This window comes from Pteronotus mesoamericanus, unplaced genomic scaffold (assembly GCF_021234165.1).
Source record: "Pteronotus mesoamericanus isolate MK-2021 breed Mesoamerican mustached bat unplaced genomic scaffold, CSHL_Meso_final scaffold_232, whole genome shotgun sequence".
Taxonomy (NCBI): Eukaryota; Metazoa; Chordata; class Mammalia; order Chiroptera; family Mormoopidae; genus Pteronotus; species Pteronotus mesoamericanus.
The window spans coordinates 22,673,208-22,693,456 of NW_026555311.1; positions in this window are offsets into that span (position 1 = coordinate 22,673,208).

The following is a 20,249-nucleotide window of genomic DNA, read 5'->3' on the forward strand; positions in this document are numbered from 1 at the left end:
AAAGGCATTGATAAGCATGACTTCTTTTGCACTGATTTAAAAAAATAAATTTTTAGTATGAGAAGGTTTGTAATGTCATTGTCTTCAAATATTCTCTACTCCTCACCTCCATACTGAAATATTTTGTCTCATTGAAAGTAAAATATTGTTAACTGCAAATAAATAATTTTATATTATCATTGAAAGCCAGAAAATATTCCATTCTCTTGAACAAAACATATTCAAACCTATGGTAGGTTGTCCTACTTTTTGAGACCAAAAAGTCGTTATTGTCTAATCCTGAATGCAAATTGTATCTCATCTTTTGATGTGAAGATTGATCTTCTCTCTGTCATTCTACAGTGGATTATTTGTGAGAGAGTTTTTAAATAATATTTAAATACCTCCCCATGACTTCCTTTTTCTTCCCTCAATTATTTAATTTTTACTTAGAAATATCTACTTTACTTTAAGCCCCTCTAGGGTATAAGTTTCATGAACATATGGTAGATACTCAAAAAAATTTGTTGTGGTGAGTAGACTCTAAGTAGCTTCTCAATTCTGTCTGCCTGATATTTATATTTTTGTGTGTTCCTCTCCTCTTGAGTAAGAGCTAACCTAGCAACTTGCTTGTAACCAACACAATACAGGAAAAGAATGGAATGTCATTTTTATGATTAGTTTTCATAGAGAATAACTTTTGTCTTGTCAGCAGGCTCTCTTTCACTGGTTTTGATGAAGCCATAAGGAGAAGGCCACATAGCAATGAACTAGAAGCGGCTCTTACCAATGTTCAGAAAGCAACTGAAGCCCACAGCCCAACAGCCCACAAGGACTAGGCCCTGTCAACATTTATGAGAACCAGTAAGTGAATTCTTCCCCAACTGAGCCTTTGAGTAAGAACTTGGCCATAGCTAAGTCATGTCCAGAAACTGAAATAATAAATATGTGTTGTTTTAATATACCAACTTTTTGGTAATTTGTCTCATGACAATAGATAACTAATACATTTGTAAAATAAATTATTGAATACGTTAGTTTTCCATCTGTACAGTGAGAAAGAATAAAAATAGCTATGTTGTGGACTTTTTGCCAGAATTAATAAAACACTTGACTGCCCATCATGTAGTAAGTACTCATTAATATTATTTGTTATTACAATTGTGTAAACACAATTTTTACATTTGATTCCTATCTGAAATATCTAGAGCTGTTGTAGTAGAGGCATAAAAATTAAACTAAAAGTCAAGTAGGAGACATCACAACTCTCTGATTTCCAATTACATTACAAAGTTTTACTAATCAAAACAGTATGGTACTGGCAAAAAATACATACAGATCAATGGAACAGAATACAGCATCCAGAAATAAATCCATGATTATATGGTCAGTTAAGTTATGACAAAAGAGCCAAAAATATACAATGAGGGGAAATAGTCTCTTCAATAAGGGGTTTTGGGAAAACTGGATAACCACATGAAAAAGAATGAAACTGGACCACTATCTTTTACTATACACCAAAATTAACTCAAAATAGATTAAAGACCTGAAACAATAAAACTCATCAAAGAAAACAGGGGCATAAAGCTCCTTGGCATGGGTCTTAGGATTATTTTGGGGGGGCTCAACAGCAAAAACAAAGACAACAAAAGCAAATAAACAAGTGGGACTACAAACTAAATTTCTCTGCACAGCAAAAGAAACCATCAACCAAATAATAAGACAACCTACTGAATGGAAAAATATATTTGCAAATCATATCTGGTAAGGGATTAATATCTAAAATATTGTTTAAAGCCTTATATAACCCAATAGCAAAATAACAAACAATCTAATTTTAAAATGGAGCAGATGGCCTGATTAGATATTTTTCCAAAGAAAACATGCATATGCCAACAAATACATGGAAAGGTGCTCAGCATTACTAATCATCAGGGGAATGCAGATCAAAACCACAATGAAATATCATTTCATGTAACCACAGAACCAGCTCAAAATGGTCCTATGCTGTTTTATAATAAACTAAGTTGCTTTTCGGATACAACAGACCAAAACTACAAGTCATGCAGCCCAAGTATGGACAGAGGAGAGAACTTTGACCTCCAGCTGCACCTGAAAGAAAGTCTCAACACTCTCTCCAAACACACATACACATGGAACCAAAGGACCAGGACATAAGCTGAACTTGAACACGGGACCCTTTCAGAAGCCAAAGGTCCAAGGTCCAGGAAGACCTGGAGTTGATGCCCTTACTATAAATGGCCAAGTTTGAAGGTCATCCAATTAAAACTTGCCCCATCAATAATTCTACACACATTTTACCCTTAACCCCTTAAAAACACTTACCCTAGTCCAGCAAGTAAGATGAATTTATAACACTGTTGGGTCTCTCATTTTCCTTGTTGGCGTCTTCTCTATAAATAAATATTTCCTTATTCCAAACTCCATGTGTTGAGTTTTGGCCTTTCAAAGCATCAGGTACACAGACTTTGGTTTGGTAACATTCACACCTGTTAGAATGGCTGCTATCAATCAAAAAGAGAATAAATGACAAATGGTGGCAAGGATATGGAGAAAATTAACACGGGTGCACTGTTGGTAGGAATGTAAATTATAGAAACTATGGAAAACAGTATGAATATTCCTCAAAATATTAAAAATAGAACTACCATATGATCTAGCAATTCTGCTTCTGGGTATTAATCCAAAAAAAAAACCCCTAAAACACTAATTCAAAACTATATGCACCCCCTATGTACTTACCATAGTTGAGGTGTGAAAAAAAACTTAAGTGTTCGTCGATGAATGGATAAAGAAAATATGAGAAATAGATAGATAAGTAGATGGATGATAGATAGATAGATAATGGTTTTTATTCAGCCATAAAGAAGGAAATCTTGACATTTGAGAAAAGTGGATGGATCTTAAGGGCACTATGCTAAGTGAAATAAGTCAGGCAGAGAAAGACAAATACTCAAATACTATATGATATCACTTATATGTGGAATGTTTAAAAACCTGCATATCTGAAAGTTGCTAAGAGGGTAAATCTTAAATGTTCTCATCATAAGAAAATATCTGTAATTGTCTATGGGGACAGATGTTAAGTAGACTTATTGTGGTGATCATTTTGCAATATATACAAATACCAAATCACCATCTTGTACAACTGAAACTAATATGTCAATTATACCTCAATTTAAAAAATGGAATATATTTTTGTGTCAATTACCTCTTTTCTTGTATTATGTATGTAGCAATGTCAGAGGCAGAGAAGTAGTGGTGAAGATCATGGACTGGATTCAAATCCTGGTTTTTAATTTATGAACTATGTGAACTTAGGGAAGCCACTTCACCTCATCAATACACAATAAACAATAGGAACGACTATATTTACCTCGGGGGAAGGAGTGAATCATCTAAGAGGTGTAACCACTTAGAACAGTTCCTAATTCAGAGTTAGCACTCAGAAAAATAGCAAATCTTCCCATCCTTGTTCTAAATATCTTCAGTAAAGGAAGTCTTTGGTAATTCTGGATCTCAAACAATATCAAGTGGAGACCGGGGACCATATTACTCTATGTCTTTCCTTATCGCTTAGAACTGAAGCACCTTTGACCTCAATCCTCTGCCTTCCTTTTTTTTTTTTTTTTTACACCCGGCAGTTGTCATTCCAATGTAGTACAGGGCCTCTTTGAGTCAGTTAGTTGCTATCCAATGTGTCAATTCATCTTAGACAGAGGTGGCCTTCCTTATTGCCAATCTAAGCAACTTATTTAAACTGAATAGAAAAATATAATAAACCCAATTTTGGAGTCTATGTCTTAGTTCTATAATTTAGCCATGACAACAAAAACATTGCTTTTGGGTTTAAGATTTTTAAAAATATATGAAAATGGGATTATACCCACCTCAAAGAATTTTGGAGAGGGTTGAATGAGATAAAATGCTATGCCTGCCGCATAGTAGTTGTTTAATGAATGACAGTTGATATTGACACAATTACCATGATTGCTATTAGCATTTTTGTAGTCCCAGTACTTAGCAGTGCCTAGAGTGATATTTGCATGACAATGAATAAATGTACTTATAGTCTTACTGCTACTTAAGTGATATCTTCATGTCTCTGAGGGATAACCATGTTTTCTATTGGAGACATGAATGTGTGTATTGGTAGTATCCATAGAACATATGCATGGTTACAAGTGGAAAATATTTGTAGCCTCAGCCATGTGGCTCAGCGTACTGGTGAGCCCTGGCAAATGCAGCTGGTTCAACCCCTTTAAATAAAAATGTCTAGACAAAGAAAAATGGAAAACAGATTTATTTATAAACCATCCTACATAGACACAAGGCACAGTTTTGTTTTTGTGACACACCAGCAACTCTTTAAATATTTATTGTCAACCTGGAGAATTCATATGTAGACTGAAGGGATATTCAGGCCTTTAATATGCCATCTCAGCAGGGCCTGCTTAAGGCTGCCCATCTGGAAGATAAAACTTTAGAGCCAGTTTTAAAACATTTTTTTTCAAGGACAGATAAAACTGTTTCTAGCTGATTTGTACCATGACATATGAAAGTAAACCTGGGGCTTTTGTATTTGGGAGTTAACATTTAAACCAGAAAGATACATTTATTTTTTTTTCCAGAACACCTGTAGCAAAATGCTGTGCTGTGAAGCCTAATTTAAATTCAGTTCTGTAAAGCCAGCCAGAAAACAGTGTATGAATCAGAACAGAGAGATGTATTTTCTTATTATGGCACCAAAAGTAGTTTTTTTAAAAAGCAGAATTTTATTCTCATCTCTTCTTTTGAGACTTAATGGGTAATGTGTTGAGTTTCTGCCAACTGAATAAAATTTCTCAGAATTTTAGCAAATAAATGTCTAACTGGAATGAAGCAATGTTAACTTTGTCTTTCAATTATTGTTTTATCAATTTTTAAAATGTCTTATGTCACAGAATCTAAAGTGCCACTTGGACTCATCAGAATCAGTTAATTCACTTAGTCTTTCGCAAACACATCTCCTGTGATTTGAAAGGCTATTCTTCCTTCCCTCCTTAACTCCCTCTCCCTTACTCTCTTCTTCTTCCCTCCACCTACCTTTCCCTACCTTCCCTTCCCTCTTTCTTCTTCCTTCTTTCTTTCCTCCCTTCCTCCCTTTCTTCTTTCTTCCTTCTTTTTTTTTTTATTGGATTCCTATTAGCTAGTAAAGTTGGTTCAAGTGTGAATGCGTGTAAATATTTAACCCCTTTCCCTCTTCTGATAGTTCAAATTATTTTCTCTCAGAAGCTATGTTTAAATTGCTTTTCCATAAAATAAAGTTAACAAAAAATTCTGAATAGCACTTACTGTGAAGCATAAGAGACATATGGGGATGAGAGGAATGGGGAGAGGGAGAATGGGAGTGAGCAGGAGCAAGCATGAGAGCTGAGAGAGAGGCAACGGCGGCAGAGGGAGACGCAGAAAGCTCCAGTAGACAGTCAGATCACGGACAAAATCCCAGCCAAATCCCGGAGCGTGGTCACAATGTGGCCCCCACCACCTTGATAGTCAGTGCGAAAATACTAATGAGAAAAATCAGTCTCTCTAAAATACTTTTCTATAAGCTGAATTTTTAAAAAGTTTTCATTTGCTCCAAAATCATCTTTTCAAGAATTAAAAAGAAACGATCTCTTTCTCTCTCTCTTTCCTCTCAGTCTTTTAAATATCACTTTCTTGAAATTAATGCTGGAATCCAGTAGCCATTATAATCAGATAAAATCCAGGGCAGTAACAGTAGAGAGCAGGAATGCCCCTCTGAATGTTAGGTTTTCTGGATAAGGTCTGATGTTACTGGAACAAAGAGCAAGATCTGAGTTTTCTGCTTGCACTGTATGGGAGAAGATATACATTGCTTTCCCATGTACTTATATGCTTGGCAGTTAGGGCAATTACCCAGGGGAACTGAGAGAACGGGTTTGCACTCACATATTACCCCAGGTTCCATGTTGTTTGGAAACACTGACCATCATTAGCAGGTCTCTTTATGATCAGCAGTGTCAGCTTCTCAAATGTACTTTCAGCTGGAGAGCCATATACAGTCATACCTTGAATAATGATGTTTCAGTAAAGAACAAGCCACATATACAATGGTGCTTCCAAAAGAAAATAATGAAGCCGAAAAGTTTCTGTTGCCTAATGATATCATAACCGTAGCAAAGTTGTATGCAACGCAGTACTCACATGTTTGTGGTGATGCTGGTGTGTAGAAGCCTACGGTGTTGACGGTTATATAAAAGCATAACACATACAATTATGGACAGCACATAATACCTGATAATCACAATGAACAACTATGTCACTGGCTTATGTATTTAGTATACTACACTTTTTATTGTTATTTTAGTCTGTACTCTTTCTGCTTATTAAAAAAGTTTGCTGTAAAAGAGTATACTGTTATGCTCACAGCAGCCTCATACATCTGTGTTACTGTGTCTCTTCATTGCATCATTTTTCTCTTGTGCTTCATTTAATCTCATGTTGTTTTGTAAAGTAACATGCTGTACAGGCTTGTAGCCGAGGAGTAATAAGGCTGTGCCACGTAGCCTAGGTGTGCAATAAGCTTTATCAACTAGGTTGTGTAAGTATAATGTTCACACAACAAGGAAGTCACCTAAGGACACATTTCTCAGAATATTTCTGTCATTAAGCCAAGCATGACTGAAATTGGGCAAGGATTACTCTTACTGGAGAGGGAATCATTGGGAGAGCTATTTTTTTATTTTTTAGAGAGTGAAGTTTTTATTCACTCTCCAAAAAAGGAGAGGGGCATCGTGTGGAGAGAGAGACCAGCACTGAGGGGTTGGAACTTTGAGCTTTTATTGGATTGTAATTGGATTAAAAAAGGGTTGGGGGTTACCATTGTGTGGCCCCTGGGTTGTTGGGGTGTTATAACAGGAGGCTGCAGTTTGTTCCAATGTTATCTTCTGCCTGTGGCTGTAGGGAGCAGTTAGTTATGTTCTTGCTCCCAGTAATTTCCAGCGTGTGGGCAAACTCAGAAGAGTAAAATAGCAGTCATGTTTAACAAGGTCATAGGCCTGCTAGGCAAATAATGCCACAAAAGCAAATGGGGCTGGCTTTATCCTTTATCCTTTCATTCCCTCCTCTGTTTTTAAAATGGATATATTCTTAATGACCTGGCCCAGTTCCAGTCTGGGGGAGTTAAGGATGATCTCTCTTCTTTTGTAACTATTTCAGAAGGGCTAGGGGTCTAGACCTGTCCCTGCCTGTGGGTCCGGGTTGGGGTAATTAAGGAGGAGTGGGTGGAATTGGACAGCCCAAAAAGCAAGACCTGCTGCTGGAGGCCATTTGTGGAGAGAATATTTCAGAGCCTGGGCATTCCGTTGAATGAAGGATATGAGATATTTGAGGAGATATGGCCTAAAAGCAAGAATAAAGAAAAAGGCTACTCTAGGTCCTGGGAAGGGAATTAGTCAGGAAAACCAAGACCAGCTATTGAACTTAAAATCCCAAAAAGGGAGAGGCAGAGCAGTAGGTGAGCTCTGTACGGCTGACACTGCATCAGTAGTTCTCAATAATTCCAAGTCAAAGGATGAAAGGAAAAAAAAATGAAACATTAGCTTGGAAGAAAACAAGGAAAACTAGGATTCAATCATTTGCAGTTGACAATTGGACATTGTGATTCTCATTAAAACACAGTTTCTCTCTCTCTAAAATCACCTTCATTTCATTAAGAGGCTGCACATGAGTCCAGTTTCAGTTTGGCCTGATTATTTGCATGAACACAAGAATAGTAATTGATCATATAGGCTCTTTTAAATCTGTTTTGCTGGAATTTTACGAGGAACCTTCTGGTTGAGCTTTAGTCATCCTCTCAGGGCGAAGAAGCCAAGCTGTGCAGTTGCCATCTGGCTTCACCTATATCAGTTGTTTCATTCAAGTCCTTGAGGTTTCTTTTGTGCCTTAGGTTCTCTAGCTGTCTTTCAGGAAAGCAGCCTTTGTTCCTTACCTGGAAAGGCTGCCATGAACCATGTGACAAAACAAGGTACTGGGCCATTTCTCCAAGGGTCTCTAATTGGCTTCAAAAATCAATCTTAATTCCTTAAGGTTTTCTGGTGACATCCAGATTCCAAGCATAACTCTTTTGACCATGACATTCCAAACACTTGGTTAATAAAACCACATTTGGAAACTTGTGCTAGTATAAACAAGACCGATTCTTATTGGGTTAATGCAAACAAACATATGCCATAAAAATAATACTCATTAAGAGTTGCCGAATTCTGGAGGGATTAGGTAGGGAGAAAAATATAAATGTTTCAATATTGTTTATGAGAATATAATTTACACATTGTTCTAAGGGCAGAAGTTTCCTTACATCTGGAAAACAAAAAGATTTAAAATTAGCAATATTTTGAACAAAGTCATAAGAAGAACAATTATCTTTAGTCTGTTTAGTCCTCTTAACCAATATTGTTTGTCTAGATTATTTGCCAGTGTTTCCACGAATTCAGTTATTCTAAGGGTTCTATAAATCCTTATTCACTTCCAAGATATGACCTACTTAGATACCTGTAATTTAGAGTAAGTTAGAGTCCTTTTCATGAAACTATTCAAAGGTACATTTGCAAATGTGTTAAAGTAAAACAGCAACTCTTTATAAATGACCAGATTTAAAATTGCATGTTTAGAGATTTGATTAAAATGCAATTGATACTGTCTTCCGTAGTGGCTGCACCAGTCTGCATTCCCACCAACAATGTATTAGGATTTCCTTTTTTCCACAACCTCCCAGCACTTGTTTGTTGATTTGTTTATGATGTCCATTCTGACTGGTGTGAAGTGGTATCCCACTGTGGTTTTAATTTGCATCTCTCTGATGCTTAGTGATGCTGAGCATCCTTTCATATGTCTATGGGCATTCTGTATGTTCTCCTTGGAGAAATGTCTGTTCAGGCCCTTTGTCCACTTTTTAATTGGATTGTTCATCTTCCTGGAGTGTACCCTAAAAACTCTGAAACACCAACTCAAAAGAACCCATCTACCTTTATTTTCATAGCAGCACTATTTACAATAGCCAAGTGTTGGAAGCAACCTAAGTGTCCATCAGTATATGAGTGGATCAAAAATCTATGGTACATTTACATAATGGAATACTATGCAGCAGAAAGAAGGAAGGAACTCCTACCCTTTGCAACAGCATGGATGGAACTGGAGAACATTATGCTAAGTGAAATAAGCCAGGCGGTGAAAGACAAATACCATATGATCTCATCTATAAGTGGAACCTAATCAACAAAACAAACAAGCAAGCAAAATATAACCAGCAACACTGAACTAAAGAACACACGACGGTAACCAGAGGGGAGAGGGAAGGAATTAACGGAGAAACAAGGGAAAGAGTCATCAAGGAAGATGTATGAGAGACCCATGAACAGAGCCAAATGGCGGAAGGGTTGAGGGTGGGAGGTTGGTGTGGGTGGGGCCGGGGAAAGTGGTGGGGGAAAAATGGAGACAACTGTACTTGAACAACAATTTTTAAAAAAGGAAAAAAAAAATGCAATTGATAAAGAACTTTCCTTCTTTGTAAAATATAATATTTCAAGGTAACAATTTCTTGATAAGTAATAATAACTATGAAATGACATAAAAGAACAATATAAAGCCCATATTTTTAGATTTAGCACACAATCTTAATATATATAAAGATCAAAGAGTATGCAAGGTTTTAAAATGCTGTACGGGGCTTACTGGAAGTATGGATTGATCATTGAAAATAATTCATAAATTCCCAATGTGTGGGTTACAAATACCCACAGTACCACTGCTTGATGTCCTCACAGTAGGAGAGCTATTTTCAAAGCACCCACATGACTAGATTCCTTCTTTACCACTTTCATTGCAAGAAAATGTGTTTGAAGTATATCTCAAGTTCTTTTCTCCCATTGTTTTTCTGATTCTTTTCTTAAAATAAAATGGTGAACTGTGGTTCAATGTTTTCTAATGATTATTAGGACATTAGTCTAAGATTGTAGAAACTAGTGTCTCTCTGTCTTAAAATTGTGAGCTGACAATTACAGGCTTTGTAGACCACCTCTGCAGGGACCCAGGCTCCCAGCATACAGCCTGAGTTCATTCATTTTCTATGAAACAGTTTCTAGAGATTTGTGAGTTTCCTAAATAGATCCAATTTACATGAATAAGAAACTTCTATTGTGTTTGAGCCACTCTTTTATTGGGTTTTCTTCTTCATTCAACTGATTCTAATTCTGACTAGCTGGTTATCAGGGATAGACAATGATACGAAGGGAGGTAGCTTGATTTGATTCTTAAACTACGTCTTTAGCCAGATGGAGCCTGAGTTAGAAAAAGGGAGGTTGTTGTGACTTAAAAGAATGAAAAGTAAAGGGACATTTCAGGCAGAGTAAACACTGTTCAAATGTACTATAATCATATGCAGACTCACATCGTTAAGGCTTGATCAGGAGGCATCCTAGAAGGAGTTGTTGTGAGTGTCTCCACTCTCCTCTCTTCTCCTCCTTGCCCTGTAGCACAGAAGTCTGACGTCCATGAACTGGATCAACAGACTTCTTTCCTTCTGGTTTCTGGTTGGGTTTAGTCAAGGAGAAGCACCAGAAGAATATCACAATGAAGGAAGAGAGTGAGGTCAAGGTGTCATAGGTGGGCACAGGTAACCAGGTTCTTGTTGATCGCGGACAAAAAATTGAACCAAACACACAGAGTTTATAGCAAAAAGTGAGGAAAAGCATATTTATTAAGCCACACAGAACATGGGAACAGGCCAACTCTGAGCAAAGTGGAGCAGAGAAGAAAGGAGAAGAGCCTAACAGCAGCAGCAGCAGCAAGCAGCAGGGGCAGCTGGAGCAGGGCCAAAAAAAGGGAGGAACTCAGGGGCTAGAGGACTTTTATTTCTTAGGGTGGGCCTTCCTTTCCTTGACTGGCTACTGGGAAGAGGGTCCCACAATGCTAATTCATTATAATGAAGCAGGGGTCAGGTAGCATCTTGTGCGCAGGGGCAGTCCTGATTCACTAGGATTCAATGCTTCTCCAGATGCAGAAACTACCAGACTTAGGACAGGGTCTCGGCCCTTTATCCATGTTCTTTATCTCCTGGGGCACCTCTGGAGTTTCCTCCTTCCTGACTATCTCCTGCCTCAAAGGTAGTTATTCCCTCAGCTTTTTTCCCTGCAGGGCCACTAAGTGACTGTATCCAGTAACTGCTCCATTGTTCCTTTAAACCTGGGGGTAGGAACAACATCTATTATCATCCCAGAGGCTCTACACTCTGATGATTTTCCTACAACTTGCTGATGCTTTTGTAAATAGTACCATATTAAACACTCCTAAAGTAAATCCAATTTAAATATGCTTTTTGTTTCCTGATAGGACCCTGACCAGTAAGTTCTACTTGCTTTAAAAACAGGAGGAACAAGCTACTCAGAAAAGTACATATAGCTCAAAATACTAGATGGGATTTAGTGAACAGAGCAAAATTTTTCGAGAATGATTGAAATCACCACAGGAAAATTGTGAAAATCCTTATCCTCTGGGTTCTGACTCCTAGTGTATGCGTAGGCCCAAATGTATGCTGTCTGTGTGAAGCGCCACTTAACCTTGTTTGAAGAATTATTGTTGAGTGCCTGCCAGTGCCATTGTTCAGTTTGTTTCAAAAACTAATTCTTAACCAAATGATTTCTACAGAGACTTTGCTTCTCTTTCTTACCCTCTCATAACTCATCTTCTTTGCAAATTCCTTGCTGTCTGAATACCATGTTTTGTCGTGTACAATGGGCACTCACATTTTTGGCCCAAACTTTAAGGAAGGAAATCATTTTAACTTTTTAATTCACTTTTTTATTTATTTATATTTAGATACTTTTTTGTATTATAAAAGAATATTAGCATTTACTTTTGAACATAGTATGATACAAGAAATTTTATGTAAAAAATAATTACAAAACACAAGAACAAATACAAGGTATTTCAGGTACTACCCATGTATAATGCACATTTTTATTATTCCTTCAAAAATGTGGGCAAAATGGTGCACATTATACATGCCAAAATATGGGTATTTTCCTTGGTCACCCTGGAAACGACTTTCTACACCTTGCTCCAACCTGTAACTCTGTTCCTGTTTTGGCTTCTCTACTATGTTGCTGGAGAGAAGGAAAGGATTTTCTTTTAATTCTTAAAACCCCTTGGAATTCCTTCTTTGTGTGTCTATCAGTAGATGTTGGTTTTATTTCTCCATACTTTCATTTCAATTCATTTTGATGAAGTGCTTTTTTTTTGAAAAACAAATAAGTGCTGAAAGACCTATTTTCCTTTTTACTCTTTTCATTTTGTTAGCCAGCTCTTATTGTGTTCTCAGGATGGGTATAGCAGAACCAAACAGTACCTGCCTAAACAGCAATGTCCAGAGGCAAACCAAAAAGGGGAAAAAATCCTCGTGTGCCTTTTTAAGATCTAGAAAACCTTTTTCAGAATCCCCAGCCATCTTTTCCTTTCATCTCATTGACCTGAATTAGGTTATATGGTACTCCGTAATCAATCATTTTAAATAGGCAATGAAATTATCAAAATTGGCTTAATCAAGCCATAATTATCTAATAAACATAATTGGGTTATCAAGATTTCTTCCCTGGGGCAGGAACCAGCCTTCCTTGAAGCATTCCATCAAGCAGAGATCTGACAACTGGAGGGAAAAAAAAAGTTTCCGTGAGTAAGAAGAGGGAAATAGCTATTAAGTAGACAATCACCAATGTCTGTGAGGGTGATTAAAAAATATAAACCTGAAAATGCAAGGGACTTTACTTGAGAAAAGAAAACACCAGCAGCAGTGACAAGATTTCAAGTAATAATTAGGTAGAGGGGGAAAAATTTCCTGGATAGTAGTTTTATTCATTTCCTAGACCTCTTCAAGTAGCATTTTGTTTTCATTTCTGTTTTTGGTAAAAAAAGAAAAAAGATGGCAGCTGGGGAATATTTATGTCCTGCATCAAGGAAGAATTCAATTTATTTTTATTTAATTTCTTACCCTGAAAGACATTCTGCAACTCATCCTGCCACAGTCAAAGTATAATCCAATTTCCTCACTGAATCCATTGATGAATTCTTATCTTAACAAGATTAAAACTTTAAAGCAGAAACTTCTCTGATGTTTCCAAAGGCAATAGCTTTTTACTGATATTCTTGTGCACTTGAGTATTGTTTGTCTTAAGTTGCCAGTTGCTTTTTAAAAATCTTTATCATCCATACATTCTTAGTCTTTTTCTTTTTCAGAAGTAATAGTGCTTTCCGTTTGACCTTTAGGGGATTGAAAGGCCAACTTGGCCTTGAATATGTGAAACTATATTCTGAAACACTGGTAAGATATTATAAATATTACAAGGAAAATGTGTAGTGTAGGCTGTCCTAATATCAAAACCATGAATCCTAAGTTTAAATTTATGAGTACAGTATACTCTAAGTATAGGAAGTAGAGGAAGATCATATATGCACAAGTATAGTATACTCTGAGTATAGAAAACCCTTATACGTGAGTATGAACTTATACTTTCACCCCAAAAAGTAAATATTTTGTAAAAACTGTTTTCCTTCATTTATTTTTTAGTGAGTGGCATGTGGGAAGGTCAACCTTCTCAAAGGCTCTCACAAAAGCCTTTCTGGTATGTGTGAGTATCAGTGAGTTTATAGATCCATCTCCAAATAAAGAAGTCTGGATTCTCTGGAGAGCTGGCCCAGTTCTGAAAGGAAAACTTAAAGTAGCATGTCTGCTTATGAGTAGAGGTTATCTAATATTAGCTTCTGTGTGATGGAAAACAAATCGCCCTAGCCATTAATCACTCCATAACAGATTGACCTTATAATGCAGAAAGAATTTTTAAATTAGTGATCATTTTATTTAAGAGACATATAAAATAGCATTTCATCCAGATTAATCAAGTTTTTTACTTTCTGATTATTATATTCAATTTTTCCAGAAAAATCTGGTACTCAAATCTTCTGATTTTATTAGCAGTTTCAGGTAATATGAATGATCGTATACATTATAATTATTTTAATATCAGTAGATGGTAAAAATATGAGTGCTACACAAAATATACAGAAATGTTTCTGTTCCCAACTAGAAACAATTCTCCTGCCTAAAATAAATTTTGGAAATATATAAGACAAATAAAAATAACAAAACAGGACCTACAAAGTTGTTTTGGTCTACTGACTGGGATCTGAAGATCAGTGGGAAGATTGTAATAATTTGGTTAAATTTATGCATTTAAGTTAGACTACCTGGGTTTAAATCCCAGCTTTAAGATTTTTTTGGCTGTGTGGTATTGAAAGGTTATGTAAAGTCTATGTACTTTGGTATCCTTATCTGCAAAATAGTAATAACAATAACAGAAGTGGATTGTTGTGACCATTAAAATAGATAATATTAATAGAGCACTTTAGAGCACACAGATCAGTGTTAAGCATATTATCTCACCTCTCCCTTCAAGCCTAAGAATTTTCTTTCAACTTAGTTTTTATAATTTCTAATAGGGTTAGAGGCATTCTGATTCAGAAAGTGCTGTACATTTCTTGCTTGGTACAGCCATAGATTCATTATTTCACAGGAAATAGAAAGCAGCCAATTAGTCCCACTCTCTCAGTAGATTTTATTAAAGTAATAGTAGACAAACCCTGTACTAGACAGTAAGCAGAAATTAGGGAAGACACCAAGGAAATAAGCACTTAGTGTTATCAGTTTGGCTCACACAATCAATATGCATGAAAACAATAGGCAATAAACTACAGTTGTAACCTAGAAACACATTATGTATATCTCTTAATATTGCACTTCTCCCATGATATAATAATTTTCTGTTGGTATCTGTGTCCCCTGAGACTGAAAGCTCTTTGAGGGCAGCTATGAGATCCTGCTCATCAGAGATCTGGGTGTAGAAAGAACCATGCACTCTGTCTTACAAAATTAGGATTAACCTAAAATCTAAATTAGTCATACTCTAAGACTTTTTTTAGAAAATTTTAAAGAGCTCAGAAACATTCTTCCAAAGGAATCTTCTGAGTAAACACAGGTAAGAGTGGAGGACCACAAACAGTGTTAGGGCTGCTGAGAAGACCACCTGTATGATTAAGGTTCCAGCTGAATCCTGAAGAATGAAGGGGAGTTACCCAGGGCAAGAGTGTGAAAATAACAACTGATTGTTCCCGAGGTTAGAAAGAGCATAAAATTGAAATTCATTAGTTCTGGTTGAATTTAAGAGTGTGAAGGGGGAGTGGAAAGAAATGGGGCTTAAGAAAGTAAGCATTGCCGGATCATAAAGGTCCATGGAAATCTTGCCAGGAATTTTGGACTTTATTCTCAGAGCAGTAGATAGCCATTAAAGAGTTTTAAATAAGAGAGTGGTATCAAATTTTTTTCTTCAGAAAAATCATGCCAGTTATGATGGGGAGAAGGAAGTAGAGAAGAGCATAGTTAAGGCAAAGATGTCATTTAGGAGATTGTTTCAGCAATTTTAGTAAGAGAAGATAGTTGTTTAAGCCAAGAACGCAGCATCAAATCCCTCACTCCCATGATTCTCTTGCCTCTTTTCCATTGATTCTATAGTGCTACTACCACAGCCCTGGCTAAACTTCATTTTTTTTCAACTCTATGCCTATACCCAAGAAGTTACATGCGACCGAGGATAAACATACAAAGTTTGCTCGTCTGATTTTAAGTTCATGAAAATAGCTGTCAGTGGACCCTTAAAATGCTGCTCAGCCATCACAATCTCTATCTTCTATGTCCATTCATCCTCCAGTTGTCCAAAAAAATAAGAGAAAGAAGGAAAGAAAGAAAGGAAGGAAGGAAAGAAGGAAGGAAGGAAGGAAGGAAGGAAGGAAGGAAGGAAGGAAGGAAGGAAGGAAGGAAGGAAGGAAGGAAAGAAAAACAATGTCACTCTTTTCCCCTCTCTTTCAACTCTCAATTACCTCCTCCCCCATTTTCACCTTCGGCATATGATCTTTTGTCCACCTCACCAAGAAACTGAAAAAGTTAGAGGGAGATATTCACAAATTTCTACCACTGCATCTAACCACGGACCATCATCATTACCTACCACCATCCTTTCTTCTATCCAGTCACTACAGGTGAGTTTTCCATGCTCCTATCCAAAGCCAGTCTCTCTACTAGATCTCATATCTTCTCACCTCTTATAAAACATTACCTCAGCAATTCTCCCCTCTCTCCATCATTAACTTTATTACTCTATCATTATTATCCTCATTCTAAAATAGTGTTATTTCTCCTATCTTAGAAAAATCTTTTCATCACTCCACTTTCTTTGCCAACTACTACTTTGATCTTTTTGCCCATTTCAAACAGTCATCTAATCTTCCTTTGTCCTATTTCTCTCCTCCTTTTTTCTAAGCCCTTTCCAATCAGGTTTTTGCTTGCACCACTCCACTAAAATGATTGTTAGCAATGTCATCAGTAACCTCTTCTTTGCTCCTTCTTGGTCTTGCTTTTGTTTAGTCTGACAGTAATATTTGACTCAGTTAATCATCCTCTACTTCTGGAAAAAATTATTAATTTGGCTAACTGGGTTTTCAGAATAACATGTTCTCTTGATTTTTATCCTGCTTCATTAGATTCTTCCTTTATGGCATCTTTTTTTTTTTTTTTTTTTTGGTTCTTCCTCTATCTACCCCTTAAAGTGCTATAATATCAAATCCTGGGCCTCCTCTCTTTTCTATCTATGCTCCCTTGATGATCTTGATGATTGTACCTAATCCTATGAGTGGAATACCCTCCATATGCTAACAGATCCAAAAATGTCTTCAGCCCAGTCTTCTCTTATGGATTTAATCCCTGAAGCCACTAAGAGTATACTATCAACTAGCCACAGTAATTGATTTAGGGATAAACATGTAATGGAAGTTAGTTCAATAAGATGAGCCTTAGTACCTGTTATGGGAATTTTAGTGCATAGATTCACATGTTTTCCATTGAGCGCAGGAATCTGGGGCTTGAAACTCCTATAGTCAATATTTGGCAGAGGCTCACTCTATGCTTAAGTTTGAAGACAAGGTAAAAGGGAACCGGATCTTAAAGCTGGATCCTGATGACCATGTCTGAGTCCTGGATGAAGTCACATGTCAAGATAAAATTGCTTTTGAAACACTCAGTTCCATGCAGGTAAAATTCCTTTTTCAAGTTGGGATTTCTGTCATTTTAAAATACATGCACCCTATCTGACACACATATGTTAAATATTATTATCTCTGCTTTATGTAAGTGGAAAAAACATGTTCAGAGGCCTACCTGATTTTCCCTAAGTCATTCATCTATTAAGTGGTGGCACCAGGACATGATCCAGATTATCAGACTTCAGACTTGACATTCATAATTACAACTCTATGCAAGTGAGAGTTTGGAAATATTGAAACTCAATACTCAAAGTGGTGTGTCTAAAGTATGTATGTGTGTGCATGTACACTCTCACTCTAACCACGACGTTAGAACATTAAACATATAATCTATTTACTAAGAAAATACCAAAGAGTGGATTCTCATTAATTATTTAGCTCTGTTTCCATTGAAATATCCTGGAAACAAAATCAACCTCACTCTTTGGTCTATATCCTCAACTTTAATTCTGTCCTTCACAAAAGAATGGACGTGGTACTCTCATCTATGAATTTTATGTTCTTATATTTTCAGATTTGCAGACAATACCAAGAACCTGGTTTTATAATGTCTAAATATTATGAGATAGATTTATCTTTCTACCACTGAAATGATGTTGTTATAAATGAAAAGGTCACTGAAATGAGCACGGATTGAGGAACCTGGGAAACCTGGGCTCATGAACTGACTCCAGCGTGTGACATCAGACATCCTTTGGAGCCCTTTTCTCCTCTGCAAAATGTGCATCACAAACATCTGTCTCACAGGACTGTGGTGATGATTAAATGAAATAACAAAATGAACATCTGACATATAGTGGATCCTGAACAAATCATAGTGATTTTTTTCCTCTTTGTTTTTCAAAAATCTTTTGGAATATAAACCTCAGTATTAACAAGAGATTCCCAATGATCATTTCATAGCATATTTGTTTCAATAAATGCTGATTTCAACAATCATAGGGTGGTATATCACAAGATGTCCCCTGCCTCCAGTCCTTTTTAATACAACATTTAGTCCTGTTGATAGGAAACATTGCAGTGTACTGACGTTGAGTCTTGAGGAATGGCTCAGGAATGTCCTCGGCAGAGAGAGAAATCAGTCCAGAAGCATCTAGAAATATCACAAGAATGGATTAGCAAATTTTCTTCCATTGACATTATATCGAGGTAGCCTGCCTATCCTGTAGCTTAAAAAAAAAAAATTCCACTTCAAACCATGCACTAGGGAGATTTCAATTTGACATTGTTTAGTGTCCTATAGAGTGAATGGGAAACTTATTGCATCTACTGTCTTACCTCAGAATGGGAGAGTTTTTCTTTAGGAATTCTCAAAAGAGTGATTCTTTGATAAGTGAACTCCCTGTGGTGTTGGTCAAGTGGAAACAGTGCAAGGAGGCCTCAAAGAAATAAAAGCTACAAGCACAGAACAGAAGTATTTCTGGCTGTGATGAGAAGAGATGTCTCTTTGACCCTTTAAGTAATAAAAGCCAATCATTTCGAGAGAGCCCAGGCAGAAGTCTCTGAAGGGAGCAAAGGAGAGTGGGTGTTGGGAGTTTTGCTACAGCATGAGGATCCTCATAAAATTGTTATCCTTTCAGTGTAACTCTTTTTGTTCATATGAAATGTTACATAAATCTAAAGTTAGAAGAAAATGGTATTAAATAATTTTTTAAAAATTTTCAGCCTGAAAGAACTGTTTCAATTCAGAAAAAAGAAGAGAACTACAGAGTAGGTCAAAGATAGGTTTATAGTTGTTCATATGGAAAATACAATAATTAATAAATAATACAAGAATAAACTGTGTTTCACACATTCACAACTGTAAACCTACTTTTGCTCTGCCTTGCATTAGAGGAGTAAATGAATAATTACTTAGGTAGTAGAAGTTCTCTGCAGGAGGACTGAACATTGATGAAGAGGAAATAGTTTCACTGAAAAAATCATTACTAATAGTAAAACATAGACAAACAGAGTTATGGAAGTAGTTTTTGAAAGGATAAAGTCAGTACCATTTGCTATCGTGGTACCATTTGCTGAGCAGGCCTCTGAGCTTGTTAAATGTGACTACCATTTTATTCTGAGCTTATGTCTCCGGGACTGGAAATTACTGCATTGCAAGAACAGAACTTTGCAAGAACACCCTACAGCCATAGGCAGAAGATGACACTAGAGAAAACTGTTACAACACCCCCAGTAGCCCACAGGCCTCACAACAGCACCCTCCACCCTTTTTAATCCAACTGTAATTCAATAAAAACTCAAAGTCCCCAGCCCTCAATGCTGGTGTATCTCTTTACATCACGCCCCCCTCCTTTCTTGGAGAGTGAATAAAAAATTTACTCTCTACACTTTCTTCTCTTTGTGAATTCTTTCACAGTCTGCGTCACTGACCGCTCTAACAGTTTTATTGTCTCTTCAGTTGTGTTGTATCTTTGCCTGTTTCTCCTTACAACCAAAATTAACCTGCATAGTTAACTGTTACTGAACAATAAATATGTATATAAACAAAACAAAACAAACAAAAAAGGTGTTATTTTAATATTTTCTACTCCTGAAAATTAAACCGATACCTCCATTTTACTTTTTTTTTAATTTTTAAATTAAATATATCAGGATGACATTGGTTAATAAAACATTATATAAATTTCAGATGTACAACCTTATGTCTGTGTACACCACAATGTGCTCGTCACTGGAAATCTAGTTTTCTTCTTTCACCATATATTTGACCCCCTCTCCTTTCTTCCCCCTCCCTGACCCCTCTCCCTCTGGTAGCCACCATTCTGCTGTCTGTACCTATGAGTTTGTTTTGTTTGTTTGTTGCTTTTTAAATATATCCCACACGTTAGTAAAATCATATGATTCTTGTCCATTTTGATCTTATTTCCCTCTTCTGGGTATCTACCTGGGAAAATTGCAAACATTTATTCATAAAGACTATTTCCCTTTGTTTTTGCAGTATTGTTCATGGTGGCCAAGACATGGAAATCACTTAAATGTCCTTCAGCAAACGATGGGATAAAGAATATGTGGTACATATGTATACAATGGGATATATAGACATC